This window comes from Rutidosis leptorrhynchoides, chromosome 5 (assembly GCF_046630445.1).
Source record: "Rutidosis leptorrhynchoides isolate AG116_Rl617_1_P2 chromosome 5, CSIRO_AGI_Rlap_v1, whole genome shotgun sequence".
Lineage (NCBI taxonomy): Eukaryota > Viridiplantae > Streptophyta > Magnoliopsida > Asterales > Asteraceae > Rutidosis > Rutidosis leptorrhynchoides.
In genome coordinates, this window is record NC_092337.1 from 36,133,074 (window position 1) to 36,155,881 (window position 22,808).

The following is a 22,808-nucleotide window of genomic DNA, read 5'->3' on the forward strand; positions in this document are numbered from 1 at the left end:
GACCTAATGAATTCCAGGTGAATTCCTAGGATTTTACGTTCAATGGTAATGAACGCATTGAAAATGGATTTTCAGAAAACAAATTGGTTTGTAATTTTGATCAAAATATTTTCTCGTTCAAGCTCGAGTTTAGATATCATTGAATTCCATGAGTTTGAATTCTCAATCTTTAAGGTCAATCTCAAGGATTGAGTAATATCAGTCTTAAAAGCTGATTTTTAATCTTTAAGGAGATTATCCTTTCTGGGGATCTGATTCATTAGTCTTATCCAGCTAATTTGCATGGTGCCCCCCCATTGTACAAGATAAATCCTTCTCATGGTTAGGATAAATCTGACCACTTGGCGACCCTGTTTAATGCTGAGGTCCGTGGATTTCCTGCTGATTTTAGTGATGACTTTTCTAGATTTTTCGTCAACCTACAGCTGGTCTGGACGACAACTTCATGACCTAAATCAAGAAGCGCGTGTCTTTTTCGGAAGACTTTACTTCCTTTTAATGATGGAATTGATTCATCGTGTAGATCCATCTTTTCTTTTCTTTCATCGGGTAAAACAGTTTAGTTTAGTTCAAAGCAAAAGTATTTTCAGTTATTTGTTACAGATATATGTGACATATGTTTAAAATAACTTGGTAAATTTTCTCACACTTGGCTTTTATTTTCCTTTTTATCGTCCTCTATTCCATTTTAAATGAATTTTAACATTTTAGTTTGTTTCTCAATTTATGTCCTTTCCGAGGTAACAATAATTTCGGTGTTAAAACCTAGTTTTATCGTTCATAAATATGTATAAACATGATTTTGAATTCATTTAATTGAAAATTTTGAAAAATTTTACTAGAATTGGGTAGTCAGTATATAAGACTAGGGCTGTTCTTTTTTATCAGAGAGCACTAGATTCTAATACAACTACTGCTTTACTAGTATTTTTAATGGTAACCAAGTGTTTAATATAAAAATTTTAAAATCCGAAAGAATTTAATCCCTTCCCACACTTAAGATCTTGCAATGCCCTCATTTGCAAGAAATCAGTAACAATTTAAATTATTGAGGGTGATTTGTGTGAAAATGATTAAATTTTTACCAAAGTTTCCAAATATATTGGCGTTTGTTTGCTGAATGATAAATGGTGCACATCATTTGTTCATTCCGTCTTGTTGTTATTTCACATATATTTTGCATCTTGTCGTCAAAATTAGTTGTTTTTGCTGAACTTAATGCCAGTCTTTGAAAATGCGTTGTTTGACCCTGTTGTGTACATAAGATAAACTGCAAACATATATACATATTTTTGAAGTTTGGTATATTACCCCACGTTCAAAAATTATTAAAATCTAAGAATAAAAGTTAGATAATTATAAAAATGATTACAATATTAACAAAAATATTAAATGTATCAATAATTACAAATTACAAAATAAAAAAATAAAAATAAGTAAACTAAGGATGATATTGGTACCAATAGGGGTTCCAGGCATAACCATAAGTGCTATAGAATGCTTCGGCAGGGTCATACGTAGGATATGGTGGCTGCATCTCTATAGACCAAGGAGGGAAGACGGGTTTCGGTGTAGGAATATAGTTTCTACCTATGTGTTGGCAATGAGCTATGATCTGGTTCTGATGAACTTGCCAATCTTCAAATGCTCTCTGTCTAGCATTTTCGTATTCCTGAGAAGCTATAAACCTATGCATTTCTTGCATCTCATTCCCCCCTCCTACATTACCTTGCTGCTGGTTTCTCTCCACCTGTGGATGTCTACCATGGTATCGTACTGCGGCGTTATTTCGCCTCTTCAAAACTTTCGCACCATGGTATACATTTAAACCTATAGTGTCGCGGGGTTCCGGCTCTTCTAGTAATAATCCCCCCCGACTTATATCCACACCGAGATATTCACCAATCAAAGTAATAAAAATACCACCTCCTATTATGCTATGTGGTCGCATCCCCCGAACCATAGCTGATAAATAATAACCCACACAATATGGTATACTTACAGCGCTCTGTGGGTCTCGAATACACATATGGTAAAACAAATCTTGTTCATTTACTTTTTCTTTGTTCTTACCCCTTTGTGTAATCGAATTAGCTACAAACCTATGTATCACTCTTAATTCGGCTCTATCTATATCCAAATAAGAGTAGTTTCCCCCTTTGAAACGGTGATGGCTTGTCATTTGACTCCACACACCGTGTGTATCAAAATTCTCATCTATCCTTCTACCGTTTAGTATCAATCCTCTACAATCGGCAGACGCTAACTCCTCAGGCGTATATATACGTAAAGCCTGAGCCATGTCCAGTAAAGACATGTGGCGCATCGAACCGCCTAACAAAAATCTAATAAAAGAACGATCGGTTAAACTAGCTACCCGATCATTCAACTCTATACTACATAACAACTCTTCACACCATACTTTATATACAGGTCTGCGTATGGTGAATAAACATATCCAGTCATTAAAAGAAGAATTACCATACCTCTGTACAAGTAATTCCCTAATTGGCCCGGCCAATTCTACAGCTTCTAAGGGTCCCCATTCTATGACCCTCGGTACCTCAACAACCTTGGAGTGAAGAGTATGCAAACCCCGTTGATATTTTGGATAATCTATCCAAAGTCTGTCAAATCTCAGGTTCGGGTGCAACTCTTCCAAATGCATATCGGAAAAGGTCATGACTGGATGAGGTACATCCTGCTTGTAATAGTTATCTACCTCCTGTTGTTCCAAATTCTCGGCAGGAGCATTGCGGGCTTGGGATGAAGATTCACCCCTTTCATTCTGTAAAACACATCAAACACAAATTTTGTGCATCCAAATATGCATTAGTGTCAGCAAAATCATCAATCAAAATAATTACAATGACATTATCAATTTATATCAAACTTAAGCTCATTTTCATATTTTTATCAAATCTACACTTTTTCAAATAAGCATATACAAAAATGTTCGCCAAGTTCATAAGCATTCAACTCAAATAACATGTCAAAATAATCATTACTAGCAATCAAACAAGTCTCAAATGGCATTATCTTTCAAAAATCAAGTTCATGAATTTTGGACTTGAAAAAGTCCACTTTAATTCTCAAAATCATGTTTAGGCTCAAAGTTTGGATCATTTAACTACCTAGACATGTTACACTACTTAATTTAGCAACAATTCATGACAAAAATCGGCCATAACCTGTTTATATCAAAAAGCCCCAAATTTGCTCAAGAACACAAACCCTAGATTATTCAAAATTTGAAGTTTAAGGCTTCTAATCATGTTAAACAGCATCAATCTAGGTTATACAAGCATAATACATAAACAATTTAAGTCTAATTACACTAAAAAGCATCAAAATCAAATTGGGGAAAAAATAGCTCAAGAACACCTAATTTCGAATTAATGGTGTTTAGGTGTAGAAATTTACCGTTTTTCTTGAGTAATTCTTAGATAGCATCCTTCTCAACATGATTTTAGCAAAAAATTTGGTGATTAACGGTTAAAAATTGGGATTTTTGGGGTGTTTTTGGGTGGTTTTTCGTGGGTTTTTCGCAGTGTTTTCGAGTTGTTTTTGTGTGTGGGAGCTGATCAGTTCGTGCAGCTCTTTTATTTTTTTTTCTGGGTTTTGGTCCCTCCGCGAGTCGCGGGGATTTACCCTCCAAACTCCGCGACTCGCGGAGTTTGGTATTTTTTTTTTTTTTTATATAATCTTTAACTTATTAAAACAATTTAGTAATTAATTTTAAAATTTTGTTTCCCTTGTTATTTAGGACGAGGTCGTTTCGGATCGATGTCCTAGTCCGTCCTTCGACAAAATTTTAAAATTTGTCTTTTTGTAGCGATTGTTTTAAAAGCTAAGATTTTTGGGTTTTTTCAATGTTTTTGGCATACTTTAAATCAATAAGATTAAAAATAATGATAATAAAAGTTCTCGTCCCTCCCTCGGGTAAAGCAATTTCGGTTCAAAGACCTAGTCTTCAACTTACGACGAATTTTAAAAATCATATTCTTAACTTAATGAGATAAAGTAAATTTTTGTTTTTAAATTCACACAACATAAATATAAAATTCAAAATTAATATTAAAAATTCACACCAAACTCAAAATTTAAAATGCATAAAATTAAAAATTAATATTTTAAAAATTAAAAATTCACACCAAACTTAATTTAAAAATTTATAAATTCATATCAAACTTATATTAATTTTTCAAATATTTACAATTTTAAATATATTGTTTTTACAAAGTTTACAATATTAATTTAAGATTTAAATATTAAACATGGTAAAAATAAAATTAAAAATCTTTTTGTCTTTTTATCCCACTTTAATCAATCAAATATTATCAAAAATATGCGCCCCTCTTTTCGGTAAAGTAATTTCGGTTCCAAGACCTAATTTAACTCATGACGAATTTTTGAAATATTTTGGGTTGATTGATTAAAGATATTTATACCTTAAGAATAAACGTTAAATTTCGCAGTGATGTAATAAATTTTTGAATGATATCAATAATTTCGGTCGCCAAACCTAATTTTATTCAATACCAATTTAATACTTTTTAGCGAACAAATTAGCGTTTATTATCAAAAGGTTAAAAATAAAAATAAAAATAAAAACTGTACAGACATACCTGTGAAATAGATTTCTTAGTTATATGATCTATTCCATTCATAAGATAGTCGGTTTAATTGGTTTTCCATGGCTCCAAAGGCGTAACCTCGAGCATTCAGTGTCTTTTCTTCTAAACATATGAACGGTCCGTCTCTGCATAAAGTAACAAATTCGGTATTTGAATAGGTTTGATTATTTGAACATTTACCTCCATGTGACCATTTTCCGCATTTGTGACATCGTTCTAGGTGTCGTGCTCTTCTTTTCGCTGCGGATTTTGATTTTCCTTTACCAAATTGTAACTTATTATCTTCGCATCTGGATCCTTTTCTAACTCCGTCCATTCTTTCTCTGATTACTGATACTAATTCGCTCGGTAGTATGTCATTATTTCTTTTAGTGATCAAAGCATGTAGCATTAGACCATGGTTTAGTTCACAGGCAGTCTTCATATCGTAAAAACCTAAAAAAAATAAAAATTCAGAATGGGGGGAGAAGACTAGTTCTTTAGGGTCTGCTAGGGAAAGACCATACGTGTTCCATTTTCGAGAACTACACGAAAACAGACAATCTAACTCTAACAGAAATACATATTATCCTTTAAAGACTTGATTCTCCCCACACTTAGTTAGCTGTGGTGTCGAAATTGTGATTAACTTCGTTGTCGACTTCCATCGGACCATGTATGTAATGTTTAACTCTGTGACCATTAACTTTAAATGCCATCCCATTTGAATTTATTAATTCTATCGTTCCGTATGGGAAAACTCTTTTGACTATGAATGGTCCAGACCATCTTGATTTCAATTTTCCAGGGAATAGCTTGAATCGTGAATTGAAAAGAAGAACTCTGTCTCCTTCTTTAAATTCTTTTGAACTTCTGATTCTTTTATCATGCCATTTCTTCGTTCGTTCTTTATAGATTAATGAATTTTCGTATGCTTCATGTCTTAATTCTTCTAATTCATTTAGTTGACTTAATCGTAGACGTCCAGCTTCATGTAAATCAAGATTACATGTCTTCAAAGCCCAAAATGCTTTGTGTTCAATTTCTACTGGAAGATGACATGCTTTTCCATAAACAAGTCTAAAAGGTGTGGTTCCAATTGGAGTTTTGTAGGCTGTTCTAAAAGCCCAGAGTGCATCCTCCAATTTAATGGACCATTCCTTCGAATTTGATCCTACGGTTTTCTCTAGAATACGTTTTAAAGCTCGGTTGGTATTTTCAACTTGTCCACTTGTTTGTGGATGATATGCGGTGGAGATTTTATGAGTTACTCCATATCTTTTAAGAACTTTCTCAAGTTGATTATTACAGAAATGAGTACCCCGATCACTTATTAAAGCTTTCGGTGTTCCAAACCTTGCAAAAAGACGTTTTAAAAAGTTGACTACAACTCGTGCATCGTTAGTTGGGAGAGCTTGTGCTTCCGGCCATTTAGATACATAATCAATGGCTACGAGTATATATAGATTATTATGAGATTTTGGAAATGGACCCATAAAGTCAATACCCCAAATGTCAAATACTTCACATACTTGGATGACATTTTGTGGCATTTCATCACGTTGACTTATTTTTCCGGCCCTTTGACATGCATCACAGGATTTGCAAAGAAGGTGTGCGTCTTTGTAAATTGTAGGCCAATAGAATCCAGCTTCATAAACTTTTCTTGCTGTTAGTTGAGGCCCATAATGCCCTCCTGTTGGTCCTGTGTGACAATGGTTTAAAATTTTACTAGCTTCATCTCCAAATACACATCGGCGTATTATTCCATCGGGACAACTTTTAAACAGATGTGGATCTTCCCAGAAATAGTGTTTTATATCACTGAAGAATTTCTTTCGTCTTTGGTACGATAATCCTTTTTCAAGGAATCCACAAACTAAGTAGTTTGCATAGTCTGCAAACCATGGGATTTCTTTATAATCTATCTTCAATAGATATTCATCAGGAAAGTTGTCTTGTATGGCTGATTCATTTAGAACTTCTAGATCGGGATTTTCAAGACGAGAAAGATGATCAGCGGCAAGATTTTCTGCTCCTCTTTTATCTCGGATTTCAATATCAAACTCTTGTAAGAGTAAGATCCAACGGATTAATCTTGGTTTAGCATCTTGTTTTGAAAATAGGTATCTAAGAGCAGAATGGTCGGTATAGACCACCGTTTTTGCTAAAACGAGATATGCTCGGAATTTGTCAAAAGCAAAGACAATAGCAAGGAGTTCTTTTTCAGTAGTTGTATAGTTCGTTTGTGCTCCTTGTAACGTTTTACTAGCATAGTATATAGGTTGAAATCGTTTTTCAATCCTTTGTCCTAAAACGGCTCCCATTGCAAAATCACTTGCATCGCACATTAGTTCAAATGGTAGATTCCAATTTGGTGTTATCATGATCGGTGCATTAGTGAGTTTTTCTTTAAGAATATTAAAAGATTTGATACACTCATCTGAAAAGATGAATGGAGCATCCTTTTCTAGGAGTTTATTCATAGGAGTGGCAATTTTAGAAAAATCTTTTATGAAACGTCGGTAAAAACCGGCATGCCCTAGAAAACTCCTAACTCCTCTAACATTGGTGGGATGTGAAAGTTTAGCAATTACATCTACTTTAGCTCTATCCACTTCAATTCCTTCTTTTGAAAGTTTATGTCCAAGAACGATGCCTTCTTTAACCATGAAATGGCATTTCTCCCAATTAAGTACTAGATTTGATTTTTCGCATCTAATTAGCATTCGTTCCAGATTAACTAGACATGATTTAAATGTATCACCGAAGACTGAAAAGTCATCCATGAAAACTTCCATGCATTCTTCTATCATGTCATGAAAAATCGCCATCATACACCTTTGAAAGGTTGCAGGGGCGTTACAAAGTCCAAATGGCATGCGTTTGTAAGCAAAAGTACCATAAGGGCACGTGAATGTGGTTTTCTCTTGATCTTCGGGTGCTATTGGAATTTGAAAATATCCGGAAAATCCATCTAGAAAACAATAGTAACTATTTCCGGCTAATCTTTCCAACATTTGATCTATGAAAGGTAAGGGAAAGTGATCTTTTCTGGTGGCGTCATTTAATTTTCTATAATCAATACATACACGCCATCCTGTTACAGTCCTAGTAGGAATAAGCTCATTTTTCTCATTTATAATGACAGTCATGCCACCCTTCTTAGGTACGCATTGAACTGGGCTTACCCATGGACTATCAGAAATTGGATATATCAAACCTGCATCTAGCAGTTTAATAATTTCCTTTTTAACAACATCTTGCATATTAGGATTTAGTCTTCGTTGACGTTGCACATACGTTTTCTGACCTTCTTCCATAAGGATTTTATGTGTGCAATACGAAGGACTTATTCCTTTAATATCATGAATTTTCCATGCAATGGCTGGTTTATGAGCTTTCAACACAGAAATGAGTTGTGTTTTCTCATTTTCAGTAAGAGAAGACGATATTATTACAGGTAATTCAGATTCACCATGTAAATAAGCGTATTCCAAATGGTTTGGAAGTGGCTTTAACTCTAATTTCGGAGGTTCTTCTATTGATGATTTATATCGATATCTGTCTTCTTCTTTTAGCATTTGAATTTCTTCTGTTGTTGGTTCATATCCATTAGCTATAAGTGTAGCTAACATTTCAGCTTCATCAATTGGTTCATTACCTTCTCCTAAAGAACATTCTCCTGTTCCTTGTAATTCTGGAAATTCTTCTAACAATTCTGCATGTGCATCTATAGTTTGAATATAATAACATGTATCATCTGCAGATTGCGGTTGTTGCATTGCTCTATCAACTGAAAAGGTAACACTCTCGTCCTCTATACTTAGGGTCAGTTTCTTACCGAACACGTCTATCATTGCTTTAGCCGTGTTTAAGAATGGTCTTCCTAATATGAGAGGAACTTGAGAATCTTCTTCCATGTCCAAAACAACAAAATCTACTGGAAATACTAAAGTACCAACTTTAACTAGCATGTTCTCCATTATCCCTCTAGGATATTTTATTGATCGGTCGGCTAGTTGTATACTTATTCTTGTTGGTTTCAATTCTCCAAGGTCTAGTTTAGCGTATAGTGAATACGGCATTAGATTTATACTAGCACCTAAGTCTGCCAATGCTTCTATTGAACTAAGACTACCCAGAAAACATGGAATTGTGAAACTTCCTGGATCAGATAATTTTTCTGGTATCTTATTCAACAGCACTGCTGAACAATTAGCATTCATAGTAACAGCCGAAAGTTCTTCCATTTTCTTTCTATTCGTGATCAGATCTTTCAAGAATTTAGCATATCTAGGCATTCCTGAAATCACATCAATGAAAGGAAGATTTACATTTATCTGTTTAAACATATCCAAAAATTTGGATTGCTCTGCTTCAAGTTTTTCTTTCTTCATTTTACTCGGGTAAGGAAGTGGTGGTTGGTATGGTTTAACATAAGGTTTATCCTTAACTGTGTTATCTTCATTAACCTTTTCAACTACCGGTTCTTTTTCCTTATCTTGATCAGGTTGTGGTTCTTGTGGAGTAGGAATAGTTTCATCAGAAGTTACAGGTATTTCAGGTGATTTAAGTGTTGTACCACTTCTTGTGGTAATAGCTTTAGCTGTTTCATTCCGGGGGTTAGCATTTGTATCACTAGGTAAACTTCCCGGTTTTCTTTCACCTATTAACCTTGCTAGGTTACTTACTTCTTGTTCCAGATTTTGAATAGAAGCTTGTTGATTTCTAAATGCTTGAGCATTTTGTTCATTGGTTTGTTTTTGAGATGTGAAAAACTGCGTTTGAGTTTCAACTAGCTTTGTCATCATATCTTCTAAATTCGGCTTTTTATCATCGGTTTGTTGTGGTGGTTTGTTTTGAAAATTTGGTCTTTGCTGATTGTAAGTATTATTGGATACTTGTTGATTGCTAGGACCTTGTTGGTTATTGTATGGAATATTTCGGTTATAATTCTGGTTTTGATTGTAAATCGGTCTTGGCGGTTGATAATTATTCTGATAATTATTTCCAGGCCTTTGGTTTATGTATGAAATATTCTCTCTTTGTTCCATTGTTAATTCAATACTTAGACAATCTTTTGTCAAATGTGGTCCTCCACACTGCTCACAACTAATTCGTATTGAGTGAATATCCTTAGTCATCTTTTCCATTCGTCTCTCGAAAGCATCTATCTTTGCCGAAATGGAATCTAAGTCATGGCTAGAATCGGCTCTAGCTGCTTTAGATGATCTAATGATGTCTTTTTCTTGGTGCCACTCATGTGAGTGGGAAGCAGTATTATCAATAATTTTGTAAGCATCAGTTTCGGTTTTCTTCATAATAGAACCACCAGCTGCTATATCTATGTCTTTCCTTGTAGTGATGTCGCATCCTCGGTAGAATATTTGTACTATTTGACAGGTGTCTAAACCATGTTGCGGACATCCTCTTAACAACTTTCCATATCTTGTCCACGCCTCATATAGAGTTTCATTTGGCTTCTGTGTGAACGTAACAATTTCTGCTTGAAGTCTTACGGCTTTAGATGCAGGAAAGAATTGTTTAAGAAATTTGTCAATTAAAACGTCCCATGTATCGATCGCCCCTTCAGGTAACGATTCCAACCAATCTTTGGCTTCTCCCTTTAAAGTCCAGGGAAATAACATGAGATATATCTGTTCATCCTCCACTTCTCGGATTTTAAATAGTGTGCAGATCCTATTAAAGGTACGTAGATGTTCATTTGGATCTTCCTTCGGCGCACCACTAAACTGGCATTGATTAGTCACCATGTGTAGAATTTGTCCTTTGATTTCATAATCTGGCGCATTAATGTCTGGATGAGTAATTGCGTGACCTTGGCCAGTGCGTTTAGCTCTCATTCGGTCTTCCATACTTAAAGGTTCCAGATTCTCCATAATTGAATTTGTTGAATCGGTATCACTAGATGCTTCAGATTTAATGGTTCGTTCCTCAACAATCTCTGTTTGAATGATTGGTGGTTCCGGAGGAAAGTTTAGTGGTTCAGGATCTATGAACCGTTCCTGAATATTTTCTGGATTCTCAATTGTGAGGTTGGGTTCAAAAAATGGATTATCGGAAATTTGAACTGAAGTACTTGGTCGACTAGATGACGATTCTAAAGAAAAATCAACGGCGGTTATATTTGCTAAATGTCTTGATCTAGTTACAGGTGGTGAACGTACAAAAGGTGGTGAACGTCTTGCTCGGTGCATTCACTGAATATCCTATTAGTTTTAAAAAGGAAAGAAAAATTATAATAAGTTATCCAATCAATAGACTTTTCTGATTTTGCCCACGTTTCGAATAGCCAAAAGATGCAGCAGAGGGGCAGGATTCGTTTGGTCTCAATATAATTGAGGACTGTTTGGCTCCAATAACCCGGTCCACGTACAAATCCAACTATTACTACGAACCAGAAAATTTTGATGTCTATTAATTTAACCACTCAAAATAAATTTTCGTAATTTTAAGAAATTTAGATAAGAAGTAGAAAAAATTCTAAGTCCTAAAAACTAGAATGGCGAGAAATAAGAGAGAAAAAGATTGCGCGTCGAAAAAGGTAGAAAAAGAAAAAAATGGTTGAAAAATAAAAGGTGACGGAAAAATAAAAGAAACTTATAAAAACTTAAAAATACTAACCTAATTTAACCTTATTACTACAACTAACTTAAAATTATAATCGCAAATTGATATTACTAATTGGAATGATAATTGATACATAGTAAAAGGTCTAAAAATATTAAAGCTTACAAGGAAAAACTAAATCCCAAATGGAAATAACTTAAAAAGAAACTAAAACTTAAAAAGGCGTCGCAAAATTCTAAAGCACCTAAATCTTAGTCTAAAGAAAAAGCACTTAAGGAATTCTACGGCAAAGCCTAAAAATCTAGGAGTAAAAATAACTATAGCAAAAACTAAGTTTAAAATTAAATATGAGCAAAAAATACAAATATTACGCTACAACGATTAAAAAGGGACAAAATATAAAAATATACAAAAAGTTGTAAAAAGTACAATTTTTATAAAAATATTATTTTTATATTATTTATTTTATTAAACTATTAATTTTACAAATTAATTAAACTTATTTAAACTAAATATATAATAAAAAGTAAAAGTAAAAATAAAACTAAAAATAATAATAATAATAATAATAATAATAATAATAATAATAAGGGTTAAATAATAATAATAATTAATTAAATCCCGTAATAAATGCTGAATTAGGGCATCTGTTCGCGTGTCAGACAATCTCCGCGAGTTGCGGCAATTTATAAAGAAAACCCCGCGAGTCGCGGGGTTCAGAATTTCAGCTGACAGGTTTGAAATTTTACGCGTTTTCTTTATTTTTATTTTTTTATTTTTTTTATTTTATGTTTTCTGTTTTTTAAATAAATAAAAGATTTTAAAATAAAACTTATATTTTTATAAACTAAAATAAAAATAAAGAAACTTATAAAACTTAAATATTTAACAAAATCTTAAAAATACTTATATTTTTGTTTTTCTTTTTATATTTTTTAACACGTATTTTTACAAAAACGAATTTTAATAAAAGTTAACTAAAATTTTTTTTTTTTTTTATATTAGCGTTGCGCTTCCGGCTTTTAAGATGATTCCCCGGCAGCGGCGCCAAAAATACTTGATGTTAAAGCTAAGGGGTATAAAATACTATTAAATTTTATTAGAAAACACTATTTAATACGATACAATTTTACACAAGATATTTATTTATTTATAGAATGGATATACTTAAACCTTGCTACAACACTTATAGGCAGTGTACCTAATCGTACAGTAGTGTAGTTTTTAGTAAGTCCGGTTCGTTCCACAGGGAAATCTTTAAACAAAGTTCAACGCTATATTAGTTTACTTTTATAAAAATACAAATATATATATAAGTAATATTATTATTATATAAAGGGGGGTTTTTACCGTTTAATGACCGGTTTGTCGATTTTAAAACTTTAGTCGCAGTTAAAACCTAATGTAAAATATAAAATAAATACAAGACTTAAATTAAAGCATAAAGTAAATAACGATAATGAAATTGCGATAATTAAAAAGTACGATAATTAAAAGTGCGATTAAATAACAATAAATAAAAGTGCGATAATTAGAAGTGCAATTAAATATAAAATAAAGGAAATTAAATATGAAATAAAAGAATTATGCTTATTTAAACTTCCGTAATCATGATGTTTGACGTGTTGATTTTAGTTTTATGTCCATGGGTTAATTGTCCTTTGTCCTGGATTATTCAATATGTCCATCTGGTTTTTGTCCATAACAGTCCATCAGTCATAAATATAAAGTGCGAGTGTCCTCGTCAAATTATTATTATACCCGAAGTTAAATATTCCAACTAATTGGGGATTCGAATTGTAACAAGGTTTTAATACTTTGTTTAATGAATACACCAGGTTATCGACTGCGTGTAAACCAAGGTTTTACTACTTTGTTAACAATTACACCAATTACCCTTGAATGTAATTTCACCCCTGTTTTAATTATTCTAGTGGCTATTAATCCATTCCCCTGTCTGGTTAAATGAACGATTATTCGTACATATAAATACCCCGCCCATCGTGTCCGATCGAGTGTATATGGTAATTTATAGGGACGCTCAATTGTAAATCTTTATATTAACATTAACAAACTTTCATTTAGTTAAACAAATATAAAGCCCATTAATAGCCCATAGTCTAGTTTCCACAAGTGTCGTTCTTTTGTCCAAACCCCAATTATGGTACAAAGCCCAATTACCCAATTTTAGTAATTAGCCCAACATCATGATTACTTCGTTTTAAATAAGCATAATAATAACTTAGCTACGAGACATTAATGTAAAAAGGTTGAACATAACTTACAATGATTAAAAAATAGCGTAGCGTTACACGGACATAATTTCGACTTACACCCTTACAACATTCGCTAACATACCCTTATTATTAGGATTTAAAATTAAAATTAAAATTAAAATATAAATTATATATATATATATTACGTATATATTGAGAGAGAGATAGAAAAAGATTATCAAATTTGATCAGAATTCGGTTTGCTTTATAGCCAGAGTTGAATTTTGGGGCTCCGCGACTCGCGGCAAAATGCTCTTCAAACTCCGCGAGTCGCGGAGATAGTATTTACAGCTCAGTCCTTGGAGTTTTCTCTGCCGACGGTTTTTAATATATATATATAATATATATATAATTAATATAATTAATTATATATTATATTATATTTATATACATAGTTAACTTGTAATTTTTAGTCCGTTGCGTCGAGCGTTAAGAGTTGACTCTGGTCCCGGTTCCGGATTTTCGAACGTCCTCGCGTACAATTTAATATTTTGTACTTTGTGTTTTGAATCTTGTACTTTTGTAATTTCGAGACGTTTCTTATCAATAATTGGAACCTCTTTGATTGTCTTTTGTTCTTTTGAGCTTTTTGGTAGTTTGCGTCTTCAAATCGTCGAATCTGTCTTTGGTCTTCACCTTTTATTATTTAAACGAATATCACTTGTAAATAGAACAATTGCAACTAAAAGCTTGTCTTTCTTGAGGAATAATGCTATGAAATATATGTTCGTTTTTAGCATTATCAGGGATCGACATCTACCGTTAGCAGAATTTTCCTACAACAACAGCTACCATTCAAGCATTGAGATGGCGCCGTTTGAAGCACTTTATGGTAGAAAGTGCAGGTCTCCGATTTATTGGAGTGAAGTGGGGGATAGACAGATTACGGGTCCGGAGATTATACAAGAAACTACCGAGAAGATCATCCAAATTCAACAACGGTTGAAAACCGCCCAAAGTCGACAAAAGAGCTACGCTGACATTAAAAGAAAAGATATAGAATTTGAAATTGGAGAGATGGTCATGCTTAAAGTTGCACCTTGGAAAGGCGTTGTTCGATTTGGTAAACGAGGGAAATTAAATCCAAGGTATATTGGACCATTCAAGATTATTGATCGTGTCGGACCAGTAGCTTACCGACTTGAGTTACCTCAACAACTCGCGGCTGTACATAACACTTTCCACGTCTCGAATTTGAAGAAATGTTTTGCTAAAGAAGATCTCACTATTCCGTTAGATGAAATCCAAATCAACGAAAAACTTCAATTCATCGAAGAACCCGTCGAAATAATGGATCGTGAGGTTAAAAGACTTAAGCAAAACAAGATACCAATTGTTAAGGTTCGATGGAATGCTCGTAGAGGACCCGAGTTCACCTGGGAGCGTGAAAATCAGATGAAGAAGAAATACCCGCATCTATTTCCAGAAGATTCGTCAACACCTTCAACAGCTTAAAATTTCGGGACGAAATTTATTTAACGGGTAGGTACTGTAGTGACCCGAACTTTTCCATGTTTATATATATTAATTGAGATTGATATTTACATGATTAAATGTTTCCAACATGTTAAGCAATCAAACTTGTTAAGACTTGATTAATTGAAATATGTTTCATATAGACAATTGACCACCCAAGTTGACCGGTGATTCACGAACGTTAAAACTTGTAAAAACTATATGATGACATATATATAGATATATATATAGTTAACATGATACTATGATAAGTAAACATATCATTAAGTATATTAACAATGAACTACATATGTAAAAACAAGACTACTAACTTAATGATTTTTAAACGAGACATATATGTAACGATTATCGTTGTAAAGACATTTAATGTATATATATCATATTAAGAGATATTCATACATGATAATATCATGATAATATAATAATTTAAAATCTCATTTGATATTATAAACATTGGGTTAACAACATTTAACAAGATCGTTAACCTAAAGGTTTCAAAACAACACTTACATGTAACGACTAACGATGACTTAACGACTCAGTTAAAATGTATATACATGTAGTGTTTTAATATGTATTTATACACTTTTGAAAGACTTCGATACACTTATCAAAATACTTCTACTTAACAAAAATGCTTACAATTACATCCTCGTTCAGTTTCATCAACAATTCTACTCGTATGCACCCGTATTCGTACTCGTACAATACACAGCTTTTAGATGTATGTACTATTGGTATATACACTCCAATGATCAGCTCTTAGCAGCCCATGTGAGTCACCTAACACATGTGGGAACCATCATTTGGGAACTAGCATGAAATATCTCATAAAATTACAAAAATATGAGTAATCATTCATGACTTATTTACATGAAAACAAAATTACATATCCTTTATATCTAATCCATACACCAACGACCAAAAACACCTACAAACACTTTCATTCTTCAATTTTCTTCATCTAATTGATCTCTCTCAAGTTCTATCTTCAAGTTCTAAGTGTTCTTCATAAATTCTACAAGTTCTAGTTACATAAAATCAAGAATACTTTCAAGTTTGCTACCTCACTTCCAATCTTGTAAGGTGATCATCCAACCTCAAGAAATCTTTGTTTCTTACAGTAGGTTATCATTCTAATACAAGGTAATAATCATATTCAAACTTTGGTTCAATTTCTATAACTATAACAATCTTATTTCAAGTGATGATCTTACTTGAACTTGTTTTCGTGTAATGATTCTGCTTCAAGAACTTCGAGCCATCCAAGGATCCGTTGAAGCTAGATCCATTTTTCTCTTTTCCAGTAGGTTTATCCAAGGAACTTAAGGTAGTAATGATGTTCATAACATCATTCGATTCATACATATAAAGCTATCTTATTCGAAGGTTTAAACTTGTAATCACTAGAACATAGTTTAGTTAATTCTAAACTTGTTCGCAAACAAAAGTTAATCCTTCTAACTTGACTTTTAAAATCAACTAAACACATGTTCTATATCTATATGATATGCTAACTTAATGATTTAAAACCTGGAAACATGAAAAACACCGTAAAACCGGATTTACGCCGTCGTAGTAACACCGCGGGCTGTTTTGGGTTAGTTAATTAAAAACTATGATAAACTTTGATTTAAAAGTTGTTATTCTGAGAAAATGATTTTTATTATGAACATGAAACTATATCCAAAAATTATGGTTAAACTCAAAGTGGAAGTATGTTTTCTAAAATGGTCATCTAGACGTCGTTCTTTCGACTGAAATGACTACCTTTACAAAAACGACTTGTAACTTATTTTTCCGACTATAAACCTATACTTTTTCTGTTTAGATTCATAAAATAGAGTTCAATATGAAACCATAGCAATTTGATTCACTCAAAACGGATTTAAAATGAAGAAGTTATGGGTAAAACAAGATTGGATAATTTTTCTCATTTTAGCTACGTGAAAATTGGTAACAAATCTATTCCAACCATAACTTAATCAACTTGTATTGTATATTATGTAATCTTGAGATACCATAGACACGTATACAATGTTTCGACCTATCATGTCGACACATCTATATATATTTCGGAACAACCATAGACACTCTATATATGTGAATGTTGGAGTTAGCTATACAGGGTTGAGGTTGATTCCAAAATATATATAGTTTGAGTTGTGATCAATACTGAGATACGTATACACTGGGTCGTGGATTGATTCAAGATAATATTTATCGATTTATTTCTGTACATCTAACTGTGGACAACTAGTGGTAGGTTACTAACGAGGACAGCTGACTTAATAAACTTAAAACATCAAAATATATTAAAAGTGTTGTAAATATATTTTAAACATACTTTGATATATATGTATATATTGTTATAGGTTCGTGAATCAACCAGTGGCCAAGTCTTACTTCCCGACGAAGTAAAAATCTGTGAAAGTGAGTTATAGTCCCACTTTTAAAATCTAATATTTTTGGGATGAGAATACATGCAGGTTTTATAAATGATTTACGAAATAGACACAAGTACGTGAAACTACATTCTATGGTTGAATTATCGAAATCGAATATGCCCCTTTTTATTAAGTCTGGTAATCTAAGAATTAGGGAACAGACACCCTAATTGACGCGAATCCTAAAGATAGATCTATTGGGCCTAACAAACCCCATCCAAAGTACCGGATGCTTTAGTACTTCGAAATTTATATCATATCCGAAGGGTGTCCCGGAATGATGGGGATATTCTTATATATGCATCTTGTTAATGTCGGTTACCAGGTGTTCACCATATGAATGATTTTTATCTCTATGTATGGGGTGTGTATTGAAATATGAAATCTTGTGGTCTATTATTATGATTTGATATATATATAGTTTAAACCTATAACTCACCAACATTTTTGTTGACGTTTTAAGCATGTTTATTCTCAGGTGATTATTAAGAGCTTCCGCTGTCGCATACTTAAATAAGGACGAGATTTGGAGTCCATGCTTGTATGATATTATGTAAAAACTGCATTCAAGAAACTTATTTTGTTGTAACATATTTGTATTGTAAACCATTATGTAATGGTCGTGTGTAAACAGGATATTTTAGATTATCATTATTTGATAATCTACGTAAAGCTTTTTAAACCTTTATTGATGAAATAAAGGTTATGGTTTGTTTTAAAATGAATGCAGTCTTTGAAAAACGTCTCATATAGAGGTCAAAACCTCGCAACGAAATCAATTAATATGGAACGTTTTTAATCAATAAGAACGGGACATTTCAATCACCAAGGCCTCCACTTGTCGTGAACCGGCCTGTTTGTCCTCCTTGTTATTGCGCCGATTTTCTTCTTCTAGAATAGCAGCCGCAACTTCATCATAGACTAGATACTCCGAGAGAACATTATTGGTTAAGTTAATAATGAGTTGATCATACGAGTCAGGTAGACTCTGAAGTAAAAGTTCAGCACGTTCTTTTGGCTCTATATTGCAACTTAACGAAGCGAGTTGAGAAAATAGAGTATTCAAAGAATTAATGTGCTCATTAACTGAAGTAGATTCATTCATACGTAGCGCATAAAGTTTCCTCTTAAGGAATATCTTGTTGTGGAGTGATTTGGTCTCGTACAATTTTACGAGGTGATCCCAAATCTCTTTCGCCGTCTTCTTTTCTTCAATGCTAGACAAAACACCATCTGCTAGTGCCAGATGAAGATTTGCGATAGCCTGGCCGTCCATCTCTTCCCATTTTTCATCAGTGACTTCGGCGGAACGTCCACTGATGGCTTCCAAACACTTATCCTTTCTCAGGATAGCTTTCATCTTTAGTTTCCATAACGAGAAGTTACTCCCGTTGAACTTTTCAATTTCAAATTTCGTAGACATTGCTATAATTACAATCTTCTTTTCGACAATACTATTTTTCTTGAAATAACACCCAAGGACTTTTACCGAGTGAAAATAATCTTACTTATTTTCTGATGTGGACGATCCACTCTCGTGGCAACCACAGAGCATACGATAAGTAGATTAATACACACTAGATATTAGACCTTAGCTCTTGATACCACTTGTTGAGAAAAGTGACACCGAATTATAGCAAACCACTAGTAATAATATGAAAACGATAATAAAGGAACACCGAGATTTAACGTGGAAAACCCCAATAGGGTAAAAACCACGGGCAAGGAAAGAAACGTTTCACTAATAAGAATAATAGGAATTACAACTTCTCTCTAATTACAAGGATAATTACTAATGCTTATATCTCTTGCAATTAGGAGACTAAACTCAAACTCTCTATTACACTCTTAGAATATAAGAAGAAGAATGTGTTTTGGGATGATTTGAATGCTTGCTTATGGCTCTATTTATAGTAGTAAGAATTAGGATTTGGTAAGAGTTAGGCAGGTTAGGTAATGAAAAGTCTTACCTACAACTCACCAACAACCATCCACTTATTTCACCAACTACATCCACCAACAACCAATTTTATTATTATTTCAACAATACGGTTATTGGCTGACAAAATTATTCATGCACTATTGCTGATAGTGATATCCTCAAATTAATTATACAGATAAACTAAGAGACTCTAGTTTAGTGACATGATATTATATATCGGACATATTTTTATTGAAGTTATCTAATAATCTTGCATAGAATAAGAAACATAAGAGACGAAAAAGATATACCATATCCCATCGCAGGCAAGAACAAGAAAATCATCATCTTCGCAAAGCTCAATCTAGTTTGATGAAGAAACGAAAAAGCAAGTCAGGTTATCGGATGCCACAATCATAAGCATATCAGCTTTAAATGAAAACATAATAATAAATTCAAGTAGCTTGTGTTTTTTGGAAAAATACAAGCAACTTATCATACTATGTTGCTATATATGTCCAGAAAATTAATAATGTAAATGCACATACTGAGTTTATATCAGGATTGGCAGTTAAAATTTGCTCTTCAGGAGGAAGTGTTTTATCTGTTTTCAGCTCCATGTCACCTGAAATATGATAAACGATCACGAGTCACAACAGATACTCATTGCAAGGAACAAAACGGGTCGGGTTGACCAAATTTTACATCGTTGTTAAATAATACAGTACCAAAGAATTATATTACCCGATAATCTAATTATTTGAATAAAATGACTAATAGGAGGTTGAATGCATCTGAGATGCACTCTGAGCAAATTTCAACCCCTTTGGACCATTTGGTGTTTATATTTAGTCTTTTACATCTGTTAAATGAAAAACCTAATCTGAAATCAACACATTGATACAAGAAAATAAATAACAAAGAATTACCAATAGCTCTGGCTAAGTTTAGACTCCCGTTAACTCGGCCAAATTGAATATAACCACCAGCTTTGTATATTCTTTCTTTCTCAACTTGAAGATCAGGCTTGTGGTCTTTCGATAGATCATAAGCCTGTATAAATGGTTACAAAAATGCATACCTCGTAACTGAAAATACAGAACTATACATGATGACATCTGTGAAATGTAATAAAAGACCATCAAAAATTTACCTTTGATGTTAAAAAATTCTAAAATAGTTTGCTCGTTGAAATAGAAGTTCTATCCAATAAATATGTTCCAATAAAAATATAAATATAGATATAGTATAATAAATTGCACAATACCTGACCCTTACGAGATATCACGCACCGAGAATCACCAGCATTGGCTACAACAATTTGGTTATCATGGATGATTGCAACGCAAGCTGTGCTACCACACGTTGGTCCTTCATAATTGGAGTGCGGTCCCTACATCAATAAATAAAATAAAACGTTTAAGAGCCCTGAATGCAACACTAAACCAAATTACCAATAATATGATAATTAAAAGTAGTTTGTTCCCAGGTATAATCAAGTACATATTATTATTTATTTGGTGCATACATAAAAAGTACCTCCTCGGAGGACCAATTATCTTCTAGAGCTTTTAAGTTGCCACTCCTGGGTGACCAAATTAGTCCTTGAATCATGCCACCGAATTGATCCATTCTGTTCCCCAAAATAGCTAACTCTCTTCAGCCGCGTTGTCCGCACATCATTTCGTCCATTCTAAATCAGCATACAAATTTGTTAAGATAATAGACAAAAGAAGTAACATCTATTTTCACCAAGCTATATATGTACTGAAATTCAAGAATACATCATACACCCAATAAGAATAGTGTAGTTTTTGAAATTTCCAATATTCAGATAAGTAGTTTTTGTTTAACCTTAGATGTTCACTTTCGTTACAGCCAGCATAAAACTTGTGTAATTAACCACCTAAATAATGAATCTGAATATGTCTATCATTAAAGCCTAATTATTGCAACTGCAGATAATCTATGTCACTAGATTGATGACTGGATATAAGTAATATATAAGAGTAACCTTAGAAAAGATTTTTGGGCAGCAGTGCCGATATCACCAGCAGAATAAGCTTCATGTTTGAGCACTTGTTGGTGAAGAAACTTGGCACAGAACTTCGAAACCGCCTGACCTGCAAGTTAAAAAAACTTAGCAAAGAAAGTACAGTCAGCATAACTCGTTACAGATGTTATCAACATTAATATTAAGACCTTTTCTTAAAGTATGCATTTTCATTTCATATTAATTATCTATCTAAATGATACCTTAATAATTTAACCAATAAACCTGGTGAGGCAAATAATGTTTCAACGAATTATGTGTTCTGGATATTTTTAAAATTGTTCCCTTGTGTTTTGTTATCTTGAAATTTTGATAAAGATTATTATATCGGATGTTATCCTCATTATTATCTTCCATAAATTACTGCAATTTATGCTATTAGTGTCTTATTACTGGAAACCATCAACAAAACATGATTTGCATAAAGTACTGCCATTGAACCATAGCACAAAATTCAACAATTCAATAGCAAGTTAAAATCAGCATTAATTGTCAATAAACAAAGTTAAGACAGTGAAACTGAGAAAAATAATACTCGTAAATAAATAAGTGTTTGTTGCAGGAACATAAGGTCAAGAGAGTGAAGGTGAGTGATTGAAGTTAACTTTGTTCCCTAAATATACCAACAACTTTATATGAAGGTATAATGTCCATTTCAAATGAAGAAACAAACGCTTTTGTATTATGTATGTCCATGTACTGACCTCCATGGCCATCATAAACACCAAAGAAAGATGCTGATTTATCCAATTCAAGTACAGCAGCATGCTACCAAACAGCACAGATAGGCAGATTAAATGCTTGGTATGTACCATGTCCACATCAAAATTTTGGAACAAAGGCGTATGCAACAAATTAAACCCTAAGGTTATGAAGCCACAATAAGAAAAAAATCAAATAGTTATGCACAACAGCTTATCGTTTAAAATCTGATACTAACAATGTAACCAAGACAAGCCACTTACAGCATCTTCCATCGACATACGCCACCCTTGCATTGATGAAACTCCATATCTTAATTTCTCATTCTCACCATCCTCATACGTCTTATCGGTTTTAGGCGTACTCAAGTAAATACCCATATTCACTAATCAACCTGCATATTAATCCCTAAAACACTAGAATCATCACTTAATTAAATAAACAACACTTACAAAACATACACCGCATCTAATTGATTTCACCTCATATTTGCAAACCTAATATAGTTCAAATGATACAATTAATCAAATATTCAAAATAAATGTACGGAACTATTTCAAATTTAACGTACTGCTATTGACAATACAAATAAATTGTTTATATTATACAGTAGCAAATCAAGTAAATAAAACAGGCATAACGTTCATATCTGTGTGATTGATGATACTTACAGATAGCGAAGTCAGATAGAACAACCAATTCAACAACGAGATACTATTACAT

At 33.0% G+C, this 22,808-nt stretch overlaps 1 pseudogene; it reads right to left on the bottom strand.

Annotated features, from left to right (window-relative positions):
* The window catches only part of LOC139847707 (probable protein phosphatase 2C 60), a 46,471-nt pseudogene that overhangs the window by 23,526 nt on the left and 137 nt on the right, over positions 1–22,808 (bottom strand).